Genomic DNA, 13,991 nt, shown 5'->3' with positions numbered 1-13,991 from the left:
AGCCCAACTGGATCAAGCATGTGTTGTATTCCAAGGAAGCTGTGAATGCTCCATCCCTGGCAGTGTTCAAAGCCAGGCTGGACAGAGCCTTGGGTGCCATGGTTTAGTGTGAGGTGTCCCTGCCCATGGCAGGGGGTTGGAACTGGATGATCTTAAGGTCCTTTCCAACCCAAACCATTCTGTGATTACGGATACTGAATGCTGTAGATCTCACCATTTGTTGCCAATGACAGCTCACAATGTCAAAGATGGGATCTGTGAGAAGCAGATGCCAACACTGACAGTGAACAGCCAACAGAAATGAACTGCAGCAGAGACGGGAGCTGGGCAGGAACGTGCTGCCAAGGTGGATGCTGCAGAGAAGTGGAAGCAACAGAAGAAGATGGAGCTGTTCCTGCAGGGAAGAACTACAGGAGAAGATGGAGTTGGTCCAAGGTGTGCTGGGGTGGGATGAAGCAAAGGTTAAAGCTTTGATTACAGGGTTGCTGAGGGTACCCAGGGCATCATTCTCAATGCATCATTCTCAATGCAGCAATGTCCATGGGAGGAGGAGGAAAGAGCGAGCCGAGGAAAGGAAAAGGTGCTGGAAGTGGAGACTGGAGCAGCTTTGAGTCACAGCCTATGGGGAGAGCTGGAGCTGATCCAGGAGGCTCACTGACAAGGGAAGGTGGGAGCTGGAATGGAGGAGGTGGCCCTGATGTGCCAAGGAGCTGAAGAGAGAGGCCACGTTTCATGGGTACCTGAGGTGGAGGAAGCCAATTGAACACAGGTGGGTGGTGAGCAGCTCCTTCCCTCTTGCCTTGCATCATCTGCCCTGTGTCTTTCCGTGCCCAGAGCTGCTTTGGGACCGTGTCAGCAGAGCCATGGCAAAGGAGATGAACACCTACAGTGCTCCCGGTCAAGATGCCCTGGCTCCAAAACGCATCCAAGCCCTGGGTTTTATTCCCAATGTAACCTTATTGTCTTCCATCTGCACAGGAGGAAACCCTTGTGTGGTGATCCCAAAGGGATGCCCTGGGGCTACGGGTGCAATTCCTGCTTTTTCTGTGGTACCCACCCCAGATCTGTAAAGTTCTGCTCTTTCATCCCTGAATGTGGTGCCTTGTCCCCTTAGCTCCTGGTCTGCAGGAGAGGGGATGCCTTGTGTTAGAGCCGCTGATGTATAGTACAGAGGGGCAGGAGGGCTGGGAAGACAGGGGCAAGGTGTGGGGAACACAGAGCTGCAAGTCTGAGCCAGACCTGGCAGCTAAATCCCGGTGGGAACAGGACTGGTCTGTGTGTAACTGCAGGGTGTCCATTTATTTGGGAGGATGGGGGAGTTAACGGTAACAGAAGCAATTGCTGGTCAGTGCAGTGGGTCATAGAATCCAGCCTGGTTTGGGTTGGAAGGGACCTTAAAGCTCCTCCAGCTCCAACCCCTGCCATGGGCAGGGACCCCTTCCACTAGAGCAGCTTGCTCCAAGCCCCTGTGTCCAACCTGGCCTTGAACACTGCCAGGGATGGGGCAGCCACAGCTTCTCTGGGCACCCTGTGCCAGCGCCTCAGCACCCTCACAGGGAAGAGCTTCTGCCTAAGAGCTCAGCTCAGTGGAAGGGACCTTAAAGCTCCTCCAGTTCCAACCCCTGCCACGGGCAGGGACCCCTTCCACTGGAGCAGCTTGCTCCAAGCCCCTGTGTCCAACCTGGCCTTGAGCACTGCCAGGGATGGGGCAGCCACAGCTTCTCTGGGCACCCTGTGCCAGCGCCTCAGCACCCTCACAGGGAAGAGCTTCTGCCTAAGAGCTCAGCTCAGTCTCCCCTCTGGCAGGTTCAAGCCATTCCCCTTGGCCTGTCCCTACAGGCCCTTGTCCCAAGCCCCTCTCCAGCTTTCCTGCAGCCCCTTTAGGCACTGGAGCTGCTCTGAGGTCTCCCCTTCAGGAGCCTTCTCTTCTCCAGGCTGCCCCAGCCCAGCTCTCTCAGCCTGGCTCCAGAGCAGAGCTGCTCCAGCCCTCGCAGCAGCTCCATGGCCTCCTCTGGCCTCGCTCCAACAGCTCCACGTCCCTCTTGTGCTGCTGCCCCAGAGCTGGATCAGGGCTGCAGGGGGGGTCTCCCCTTCACACAGCAGAGGGGCAGGATCCCCTCCCTGAGCTGCTGCTCACGCTCTGGGGGTGCAGCCCAGCACACGGGGGGGTTCTGGGCTCAAGCGCTCACTGAAGCCGGGTCATGGGGAGCTTCTCCTCACCCAACACCCCAAGTCCTCCTCACGGTGCTCCATCCGCTCTCCCCCCGCAGGGCGCTCCCCGCGCTCTCCCTGCAGCTCCTTCCCCATTCCTGGCTCTGCGCTGCCCTCTCCCGGCAGCTTCCCGCGGGCCCCGCTCCCCTTTGCCCCGCTCAGGGCCCGGGAGCAGCTCCCGCAGGCCCCTCCCTGCCCGCGTTCCTTCCGGCGGACGCGGCTGGGACCCGGGTGCAGGGCGCGGGGCTGCCCGCGGCTCCTCCGCCCTGCCCGCAGCAATGGGAGACGTGAGAGAGCTCGGAGCAGCGTCCAGTGTCTGAAGGGGGCTATAGGGATGCTGGGGAGGGACTCTTCATTAGGGACTGTAGTGATAGGACAAGGGGTGATGGGTTCAAACTGAAACAGGGGAAGTTTAGATTGGATATAAGGAAGAAGTTCTTTACTCTGAGGGTGGTGAGGCACTGGAATGGGTTGCCCAGGGAGGTTGTGAGTGCTCCATCCCTGGCAGTGTTCAAGGCCAGGTTGGACAGAGCCTTGGGTGCCATGGTTTAGTGTGAGGTGTCCCTGCCCATGGCAGGGGGGTGGAACTGGATGATCTTAAGGTCCATTCCAACCCAAACCATTCTGTGATTCTAAGTGAGCCAGGACCCATAGAACAGTTTGTGTTGGAAGTGACCTTAAAGCTCCTCCGGTTCCATCCCCCTGCCATGGGCAGTGGGCAGGGAACAGCCTCTGGTTTCTGACCATTGGAGAGCTGAAATTCTCCAAGGCTGCTTCTTGGGCTGCACTGGCAGAGGGGAGCAGGGAGATGTGGGGCACGCTGCTCCCCCAGCCCCACTCCCTTTCACCCTCCAAGCTCATGGCTGCAGGAATGGGGGTGCCCTAAGGAGCTGCTTGCTTAAACCATGACAGGTGGCCATCAAATGTGGAAGAAGAAGGGTGAGACCCATCCCTCTCCCTATGTACAGCGCTGTATGAGCTGGTCCATGGTGCCAGCAGCACCCAGCCCTGCCATGGAGAGCAGGCAGCAGAGCTGCTGCAGCAGTGGGTGGAGAGGCACAGAGTTTGTTGCGCTGCTTCGAAGGGTGATGTGGAAGCTCTTCATCCACACAGCACAGCTTGGTGGTGTGCTGGTTCCCCATGGTCAGGCTGCAGGATGAACCCATCTGGTCCCCCCTCCCTGCCTGCCCAAGGGATGCAGCTCGCTCCAAAGTGATGCTCAGAGCCCTTCTCTGAGCCACAGGACCCAGTGGGGATTGCCTGGCGGTTTCCCTGCCTGGGTTGATGTTTTGAGCTCATATTCTGATGCTTGGGGTCAGTTTTGTACCTGGTGGGATGCGAAGTCCAGCAGAAACTGCTGGTCCTTGGCGCATCTCAATGGGCTTCGCACCATGAGTCACTCAGGAAGGGACAGCAGTGTTTCTTGGGAGCAAAAGTGGGCTTAAAATAACTCTGATCAAGCCAAGCAGCCTTGGAAATGATGGTGAAGGAGCTATATCAGGGTGCAGGAGCAGGATGAGGCCCTGGCTTCACTGGAGGATCTCCAGCATCCTACAGACCTGTTGCTCCCCATTTGCACAGTGCCTCTGCTTCAGCCTGTTTCCCCACACCAGCACTTGTTGGGGAATGATGCTTTCCCTCGTTTTTGATGTTTCAAAGCTGTGTGCTAAAGGGTTCAGGCTGGGAGATGGGGAAAGACAAACACACACCTTGCAACCTCATCCCATGGGGCTCAGCATGAAGTTGGCTTCATCTTTATACTTGGATATGCTGCATATTATGGGTCTGGAGGTTTTTCTGCTCCTTTATGATGGGGCTTGAAGCTTCCCGAAGTCCATTTCTCACCCTGAGCCCATCCTCTGTGCCTCCAGCAATTGATGCTTCTGTTCTTGATGGGACACCACTCACTGTAAGAAGGAAGTGATGCTCACCCATGGCCATGGGATCCGTGCCAGCACCCTGCAGTCCCCTAGGAGACCCAAGGCCTGGGTCAGTTTGGGTCAGTTCCTCCTCCTCCCTTCACCTCCATTATCATTCCTGGCAGTGCCAGCACCACAATGAGTGCTGTGTCTGGAGTTAACCTTGCAGGGACATGGCTACCTCCATGAGTCACCTGCTCTCCAGGCTCTGCAGCAGTGACCATAGGGCAGGGAGGAGCAACATCCAAAGGGAGCACAGCCCCTTCTTAGAATCATAGAATCCTAGAATGGTTTGGGTTGGAAAGGACCTGAAGATCGTCCAGTTCCAACCCCCTGCCATGGGCAGGGACACCTCACACTAAACCATGGCACCCAAGGCTCTGTCCAACCTGGCCTTGAACACTGCCAGGGATGGAGCATTCACAACTTCCCTGGGCAACCCATTCCAGTGCCTCAGCACCCTCACAGTAAAGAACTTCTTCCTTATATCCAATCTAAACTTCCCCTGTTTCAGTTTGAGCCCATCACCCCTTGTCCTATCACTGCAGTCCCTAATGAAGAGTCCCTCCCCAGCATCCCTATAGGCCCCCTTCAGACACTGGAAGCTGCTCTGAGGTCTCCACACAGCTTCTCTTCTCCAGGCTCAACAGCCCCAACTTTCCCATCCTATCAAATGCTGCCAACTTGGCCAGGACTCAGGATGGGGGTGATGTGAACGTGTGTGTTTCCCAATTAGATACTCATCCCATGGCAGGGCACGGGCAGGGATCCCATCCCCACTCCCTGTTTGTGCCATTCTCCCCTTGCTTTTATCTTCTCCTGACACAAACAGGGGCAAAACTCAAGTGGGTTCAAGGCTGAGCTGCCCCGCTGATAGCCTTGGGATGGGTTTGCTCAGCACCAGTCCCTTGCAGGAATGCTCTTTATGGGCTCATAAACCCCAAGGCTGGGCTCGTTGGTGGCAGGGCTCCAGCAGATCCTCCTTTGCCTCCATTGCCAGCAGGGCCAGGACACTGACTGGGACACAGGACACTGGGTGGAGATAAGCTGCTGAACTCTGAGCTGAAGATACTGCAGCCAGAGCAGCCTCTGCCCAGTGAGTCCTTTGTAAGGTGTTTGCAGGGCAAACCTCGCTGCTGGAGGCTTTGCAGCCCTATAGACAGAGGAAAGGAACCCCACGGTGTTATTTCAGGGCAGAGAACAGGGCTTTGTGGGGTTTCTTTGGTTGTTGTGAGGCAGGGCTATGGCTGTGTTTGAAAGGGGCTGTTCCATTTGACCTCCATTGCAAGGAGCTTCTGTTGTGCTGCTGATGTCCTGTCCCCGTATCCCACACCTAGCCCTTGGAGTTCATCCACTCCATGGATGGATGGATGGAAGAAAGGCAGCCCAGGAAGGATGGTGGTGAAGCCCCTTTACAAGGTACTTTGGGAAGCACTGGCCTTGCTGCTGGCTTCAAAGGCAAAGCAAAGCTTTGGGGCTCACTATGCTCACCTCACCCCCCCCAAACCTCCTGGGCCACCCCATGCCATACTTCCTTTGGTCCATGCTTCTTCAGGACCTTGGCATGGCCCCATGATGGACCCAGGCTCAACACAGCCACCAATATGTAAGGAGGAAAATCCAATGCATCAACTCATGAGGTTAAAACTGCAAGGTAAAGGGGAAAGCTGCTGTGGCTGCTCCCTGCATCTCCTCAGTGCCATCAGCCTTCCCAATCCCACCTTTTCCTGCCCTATTTATCGGGTTTCCAGGAATCAGACCATAAAGCAAGTTGTATTTTTAGAGGCTGACACACACAACCCCTCTTTACTTCAGCTGAGTGTTACTTGGAATAGGATCAGCAATAAAACCAGTTGCTTCTACCTTCATACCTTGGGGTTCCTGCCTTCATTTGATATACCAAAAGGAGATGATGCTATTATGATGCTAAGTCCTAAATTTAGGATTCTTAGGGTTGGCAACACTGCTTTTAAAGTGGGACTCTTACACATGTGCTGCTTGTCATTAGGTTTCAGTGTGAACCAGGCTGCCACCTCTGTAGCTCATCTTCTCATTTAAAGCTTCCCTTTGTACTGTAAGCTGCCAACCCCCTGCAGCTCCATCATTCCCACCCTGTTCTTCCCCCTCTCTGTCTGCAAGGGCAGTTTGATGATTGTGCTTCCGAGGGATCCATCTTTTCATCCAACAGGACAGATCCCAATGTGAGAGACCGCAGGGATGAAAAGCCTGGTACAAGAGCAGTGATTCAGAGAGCTGGAGGGGACGTTCCTTTAGCCTCTCATGCAGCAAAAAGGCTTTTGAGGAGCAGGAGCTTTGTTATGTCCCTTTCCAGCCTTAGAAACTTTATGGTGGGATTTTGCCTCTCTCAAATGGGTTGGAGCTGGATGATCTCAAGGTCCTCTCCAACCCTATTGATTCTAAGTCCAGGGTGCATTGGAGGTTATAAAGCACAAACTGCTTTTGTTGCACCAACCTGCCCCATCTCCCCTTCCAAAGGAACTTATGCCTCTAATAGGATTTAGCTGTTAAAGCTCAAAACCATGCAAAAGATAAGTAATATAAGCAGGTTTTGCAGCAGGGCTTGCTCAGGAATCCGGTGCAATGGATTCCTACGGATCACAGCCATGGGAGAGGTTTAAGAGTTTCAATTCTGAGAGTCAGCAACATCTTGCCTAAATCTTTGTGATATACCCTTATATCCCATCCTTTGGACCCCTAATCCTGCCCAGGATCTGAATACAGCGTCTCCTGCTCTGAGTGGGTGAGGGATGGAGCAAAGCCAGGTTCACTCGGCATCTCCTGGAGCAACTGCCTGCATCCCATGATGGGATTTGGGTATTTCCAGCCTTGGGGACTGGGTTTATTAAGCCCGTTTGGCCCCTCCTACTGTGGGAGGGACGGCTCCAGCAGCCTTTCTAATAGTGAGTGTCACACAGCAGTGACACCATTCGGGTCCTGGAGTGTCACGAATAGAGGACACAGCAGCCCAAGTGCAGCAGACAAAAGAGATAACCCCTGCATGTGCATCCTCATAAGGTAAGTTACTTCCTTCCCCTTTCCTAACTCCTAAAGATGCTCCTATGTGGTGGAAAGCACCTGTGCCTGCTCTTCCCTGCCTGCCCTAAAAGTTAGCACCAAAGGGGAGGGATTTCTTTCCCTTTTCCTGTTCTTCCTTTGGACTTTTGAGTGTGTTGGTTGGGATATGACAGCGGGTGAGTGACTCGGATTCTGCCTGGGGGAAACAGCATGAAACAAAGCCCAAAGAGCCGGAGAATGGGGAGAAGTGGTAACAAAAAGGGGGTGATTTGGGAACGGGGGAAGTTTCTGGTGGGGTTTTTTTTGGGGAAGGAGAAGGTGCTCAGCAGTCTGATTCACTCATGGGGTCTTCATGGGATCAGTTGGCATTGACTTGTTGAGGGGACAAAGAGGAGATGGGATGGTTGTGGGGTCGTCGTAGCCGGGGCGATGGTGGGAGGGAAACGGCGGCTGAGTGTTTGCAATCCTTGGGATAAAGGGCTGTTTCCATAGTAAAAGGGAGAAAGGAGCCTCTCTCTTTCTTCCTCCAAGCATGCCTGGCGTGCGAACGGGGAAGGCGGCTCGGGAACAAATAACCCAGGAAAGGGCAACATCTGGGAACAGCTGTAAATAAGCAGGACCTGGTTGGGAAGGCTGGAAGCAGCCCTCTGGTCCAGCGTGTGTCCTGGTGCTGCACATCACCCTGGGGGTCCTGATGGGTGATTGGAGAGCAGATTGATTCCCAGATCATAGAATGGTTTGGGGTGAAAAGGACCTTAAGATCATCCAGTTCCAACCCCTGCCATGGGTAGGGATGCCTCACACTAGTTGGAACTGGATGATCTTAAGGTCCTTTTCACCCCTAACTATTCTATGATTCTATGTTGTAGATTAAAGCAGGGTTAAGCCCTCACTTTGGTCTGTTGCTGTTGACCAAATTCCACATTATTTATAGGAATAACCATAATATAGCATTGGAATGGGGGAATATTCACTCCTAGGAAAGACATTGGGAATCCTGATCTCCCTGTAGCATCTCCCAGGACTCATCCTCCAGTACATGAGACCGAGTGGAAGGGCAAGAGAGAACAGAAAGAACTTCCTAAAGCTGCTCAAAGCTTTTCAGCTGCATTTAGGAAAATAATAGTTAAAAAGAAGCATAAAATATCATGGGACCAGCTGGATTTTAATTAATAAAAGTGTTCTGCATGTGAAGGGAGCCAAAGCTGTCGCTTCCTTTCCAACTTTGTTATGGAAATGCTTAGAAGTTGGATAAGATTTCCAGGGCAATTCGAAGTCTTTGCAGGGAAATACAAGGCTGGGTTTCATGACCAGTCCTGTGACTTTCTTATGCCACAACTGGCACTATTGGACTTATTGGACTGAGGAGGTGGCTGAATAGTGCCTTTTGAGCTTTGTGTTTGCTTTGGGCGAGGAAAATGAGGTTCTGTTGAGTTTGGGGTCGCAGCTTGGGGTGAGCCTACCTGCAGCTCTCAAAGTGCCCCTGTTACAAGTTGCATCCCTATAGTCCTGCTTAGCGTGATGAAGTCCCAGCCAAAACACAAGAGAAAGCTTTGATGATGTGCTCCTCATTTCCTTGCCATGTGAGAGCCCAGAAGCCCTGTTTCAGGCAAACACTTCTTGTTGTGTGCAAACGGCTTCAGTAGTTCCCATCAGCTGAGACACGTGTGCTCCTGCCTCCTTGCTGCTTGAAGCTCATCCTGCCCAGTGGCAAAGTCCCAGCTCAATGGCTTGGAGCGTGGGACAGCTTTGCAGTGATGGATTCCTATAGACTGGAATGCTCTGTGTGTGTGCAGCAATAAGCCTGGCTTCAGTCCAGACCTCGGTCTTGGGATCATTGAAAGGAGGTCTGTACCTTGTCTTGGAGTGACCACCTATGGTTTGGCTTATAGAGCACCTCTGTGCGGTGTGATAAATGGGGGTAATGGGGTACCTTTTAGGGGGGCAGATAGGATAATAAGTTGGGAATTTGGGGCTCCAGATCTTATTCAAAGTAAAGAAAGGGAAGCCAGTGTGGGTAGAACAGCCTGCAGATGAGCCCTGAGGGCAGCACAAGCTTGGCTCCATGTCACAACATCTGTTCCAGCTGTGGGCACCTTGTGTGAGGGCCGAGCAGCCTGCCTGAAGGTGCTCATCTCTTCAGCATCTTGTCCTCATCCTGTTCTTCATGTGCTCTCCCAGCAGGGTTCAAGGAGGAGCCATGGCTGGCTGCTTGGTCATGGCTTTTTATAAGGTCCCAGTGAATGGAGGGATGGCCTTGGCTCATGTCCCCCGTGACTTTCTTCATACACAGGACATTGGCATCTGGTGCATTTATAAAAGCAGGGAAGCAGAAATAGTGATACATAGAGCCATAGAATCACAGAATTCCAGGTTGGAAAGACCTCAAGGATCATCTGCTCCAACCTTTCTTGGCAAACCATGACCTAGACATGATGTCCCAGCACCCTGTCCAGCCCAGCCTTAACAGTGTGCAGCACTGGGGAGTCACCCCTTCCATGGGGAGATCATTCCAATGGTTGATTGTTCCCAGTGTGGAAAATCTCTTCTTGTGCCCAGTTGGAATCTCCCCAGGAGTAACTTGTGCCCATCACCACTCATCTTTCCCTTGTGGCTCTGTTAAAAGAGAGTCTCCATCTTCTTTGTAGACACCCTTTAACTACTGGAACAACACATAACTGGATGCTGGAACAATAAGTAAGTGGGTACTTGAGGGGGTTGAACAGACTGAACATGCTCACGTCCTGGTCTCGTACTGTTCTTCTGTCATTTGCCTTGCCTTTGTGCTGTCCCAGGGAAGGTGCTGTGTGAAGCATGATGAGGACCTGCTCTCAGGGTCAGGATGGCCTCTCCATGCTCCTGGCCCACGTCTTTTCTAGTGGTTGGGCTGCTGTAGTCTATGTGAGTGCCCATGATGCTGTAGCAAGGCAGAGATGAGGAACCCTGTCCTGGGAGTCATTCAGTACAGGTCTGGTGCCAAAGGGAGGCTCTTGGGGCCACCACAGTGTGAAAGCTCTTTTCTTTAGGTGACAAGAGCAAGAAGTTAACCATGGAACTACATTGTCTTAAGGTCCTTTCCAACCCTAACTATTCTATGGTTCTGTTATTCTATGGATCTATGATAGTGATACTCTATAATAGCAGCAGGCAGGGAGATAGATAGGGCAGCATTTGGTAGGTAGAACGTGCCCATGTATGAATGAGGTTGTGGCTGCTGCCTATGGGGGCACTTTTCATACCGATTCCACTTGGATGCAAGATGAAAGCAGGACATACCTGCAAGCAGGGCACAGCATGGAAGGAGGCTGAAGCATCTCTGTGTGCCTGCACGCTGCTGGAGCCTCACTGCTTGCGTAGAAACGCTTTGGAGCCGGTCCCTTCCTTACTCTCCTGCTTCATTTCCTCTGTTCTCCAGCGTGACTGTGAGCAATCCCTTGTTTCTCCAGCCTCCATCTGCTCCAATTAGGCTGGAAGCCCCTGGAAGGTTTTCAATGCCTGAGATACTCATCCAGCACCGAGCCTCTGTGACAAGCACAGGTTGGGTCCTCTCTGCTCCCATGGCTGCTGCCACTGGTTCAGTCCCATCCTTTTGGCAGCAGCTCTTAATCACTGAGCTGGCTTTGGAAGGGCTCCAGGGTCAGAGAAATAAAGGACACTTCAGAAGAGGGGGAAAACTGGCAAAAGGAACCGCTCCTTAAAGGACTTCTTACTTCTGAAGATGCACTTGCTGCAGATTAACCTTTGCTCTGTGATTGCTTTGATTGATTCATGCTCCTCACAGCAGTCAGAGGGGTTCTGTGGGGTCATGGTGGTTCCTTTCTTAAGTGTTCTTTTTCCCTGCAAAGCTCTTTTGGTTGAGGGAAACCTAATTCCTGCAAGAAATGCAAGTGAATTGTTGGAGTGAGTCCAGAGGAGGCCATGAGGATGATCAGGGACTGGAGCAGCTCCTGGGTGGAGACCTCAGAGCAGCTTCCAGTGTCTGAAGGGGGCCTATAGGGATGCTGGAGAGGGACTCTTCATTAGGGACTGTAGTGATAGGACAAGGGGTGATGGGTTCAAACTGAAACAGGGGAAGTTCAGGTTGGAGATAAAGCAGAAGCTCTTCCCTGTGAGGGTGCTGAGGCGCTGGCACAGGGTGCCCAGAGAAGCTGTGGCTGCCCCATCCCTGGCAGTGCTCAAGGCCAGGTTGGACACAGGGGCTTGGAGCAAGCTGCTCCAGTGGAAGGTGTCCCTGCCCATGTCAGGAGTTGGAGCTGGAGGAGCTGGGTCCCTTCAACCCAAACCAGTCTGGGGTTCTATGAGTCACACCAACCATTTTGCCTTCTCCATCTCCCAGATTATCCATCTTTGTGCTTCACCACCATTGCTTCTTACTTCCCTTCCTGGTTTGCAACCTGCTACCAAGTTAAACCTGTCCCATATTCCTCTGCAATCCGCGGTGAATCCTGGTTTTTGGGGTTGATATTGGTCCTTCTGTGAGAATGACGCACTACAGTGGTTGGGAAGTCTTGCCCTCAGTAAGTCTGTTGGTGTCTTCCATGGGGTCCATCTGTGGTCCCATTGACCGCTTCATGTAACCCCATGTAGAGACCTTCTGAGGCTGCCCTTTGTACAGCAGCAAGGGTAGACCCACAGCCAAGGGGCAGACAACCCCCTGGCCATGGTGGCCTTGTCCTCTTCATGCTGCTGGCTGGGTGACAGCAAGCATCCCTGACCACCTTGTTCCCTGTGTGGAGACAGGGATGAGACGCAAGTGGCCAAACCCACTGTTTGGAAAGAGGTACCCAATGGGATGGAAGGAGGTGAAACACAATCTATATGGATGAGAAGGGATTTAACTAAGATCCAGAGAATGTTATCATCTGGAAGTGCCCTCGATGGTTGGTGTCAGGAGAGTTTCTATGGGGCATCATGCTGGCTCCTGGCACTGAGCTGGTGCATGTTTGTCACTGCCAGGTGCAACCACAGAGCCCTCATGCCAGGCACAGATATCCAGGTTTAGTTTCCAGCACTGAGGAGTTGAACTAAGCAGGACAAGGCCTATGGTGTGCTTGACGGTGCCTGGTTTTCCCTAATCCTGGAAAACACTTCCCACTTCTCATTAGCTGATGTTTGCTTGGTCTGACCTTTTCTACGGGGGTGGTTTCCAGGTAGCCATGGGCTTTGGTGCCCACATAAAGGCAGATTGTGAAGCCCAGGATGCAGAAGTTCCTTGAAGGTGAGCTGGAATGGTTATAGGGCTGAATTGGGCTTGCTGGGGTTGAGTGATGGATGCTCATTCATCTTGTATTTTGGCTTCATCCTGGCACTCTGGACATGTGTGGGACAGTTCATCTGGCCTATAACCCCTGGATGAGCTGAGTCGTGCCCATTTCTCTCCACTGGCTCTAATGGAAGCTCAGGGTGACCACTCAAGCACAGAGGACATGAGTCCAACCACTCTTTCAATAAGGCCAAGGGAGGATGGAAACACCGACCTCAAGCTTTGCAATGAAATCAGTGACTCCCTTCCTCCAGGCTGCTGGGATGTGAGCACTGCTGGGTGCTAATCCAGCAGAGCTGGCTGTGCTGGGTATCCTGGGCCTTGAGGAGGTCCATCAAGGTCCTGCCTATGGGTTGTCTACACTGATCTTCCTGCCTTGATAATCAGCCCCATGGATCCCCAGCACATGGATGCAGTCCTCATCTGCTGCTCTTGTTGCACTGTTGGCACAGCCTTAAGTTGGGAAACTGAGGCTCTGGGTGATGGCTCTCCTGCATCCATACATTGCTGTTGTGTCAGGGGATCCCATGTGTCAAACAATCCTTTTGCCCTCAAAAGGGCTTAAAAGTTTTCTGCAGGAAAGTGTTAGTGTTTAATTACCCATAAGGGATTTTCCTTTTGAACAGCAGAATCCCACTCTTAGGATGCAAACTGTCCTGATGCATTTGGACACTGTACATAACTAAAGAGAGAAACCTTTGATGGATGGCACTGAAAACATAGAATCATAGAATGGTTAGGGTTGGAAAGGACCTTGAGATCATCAAGTTCCAACCCCCTGCCATGGGCAGGGACACCTCGCTCTAAACCATATCACCCAAGGCTCTGTCCAACCTGGCCTTGAACACGGCCAGGGATGGAGCATTCACAACCTCCCTGGGCAACCCATTCCAGTTCCTCACCACCCTAACAGGAAGGAATTGCCTCCTTATATCCAATCTAAACTTCCCCTCTTTAAGTTTTAACCCATTACCCCTTGTCCTGTCACTACAGTCCCTAATGAAGAGTCCATCCCCAGCATCCCTATAGCCCCCCTTCAGACACTAGAAGGCTGCTATGAGGTCTCCACGCAGCCTTCTCTTTGCTCCCTTTTCCTTCTTCCTTGCAGGAGTGTTTTGCTCCAAGGATTGAACTTTTAACACCCCAGCCAGCACTGGGGGCTTCATTGCGGTGCCCCTGTCCTTTGTCTGTGCAGAATAGCGCAGTGTATGTGATCCACAAACCTCTTTTCTCCCCTTCTTCTGGCTGACGGACAAAGTCCTCCCTTAGACACGATGCTCATGGCGGCTTGCTGCCCTTGGTGAGGCTATGGGGCTGCAGAGGGTCCCTCACATCCCATTCTCCTCGTCTCCCCTTAAGAGCAGGGCACAAAGAGCTGCTTAGGCATTCACAGGAGCGGAGAGGGACCCGAGCCAGGGCATGCTGGATTGCACACAGTAGGATTTATCTTCAAAGAAATATTTCCCTCCTTTCTAAGCTCCTTTTTTCCCTTCTACAAAGGATTTATTCCTCCTCTCTCCCTTCCCCCAGACAGGCTTTGAGATGTGGAATCACTTTTTGCC

At 52.6% G+C, this 13,991-nt stretch overlaps 1 protein-coding gene across 3 annotated transcripts in view; it reads left to right on the top strand.

Annotated features, from left to right (window-relative positions):
• The first annotated feature begins 6,934 nt into the window (after positions 1–6,934).
• The window catches only part of GDPD4 (glycerophosphodiester phosphodiesterase domain containing 4), a 38,007-nt gene continuing 30,950 nt past the window's right edge, over positions 6,935–13,991 (top strand). For 2 of the 3 annotated variants that reach the window (XM_061351411.1, XM_061351409.1), the window contains exon 1: positions 6,937–7,166. The gene's annotated coding sequence lies outside the window, so the exon portion shown is untranslated. Of the gene's footprint in view, positions 7,167–13,991 lie in introns of all 3 variants that reach the window. The other variant, XM_061351412.1, reaches the window with a different exon arrangement.

The sequence above is a fragment of the Neopsephotus bourkii genome, unplaced genomic scaffold (genome assembly GCF_033783945.1).
Source record: "Neopsephotus bourkii isolate Nb327-2 ecotype Australia unplaced genomic scaffold, CSIRO-AGI_Nbou_v1 NB_580, whole genome shotgun sequence".
Classification (NCBI taxonomy): Eukaryota; Metazoa; Chordata; class Aves; order Psittaciformes; family Psittacidae; genus Neopsephotus; species Neopsephotus bourkii.
The sequence above is the reverse complement of the archived record's forward strand: the minus strand, read 5'-3'. Positions and strand labels throughout refer to the sequence as shown.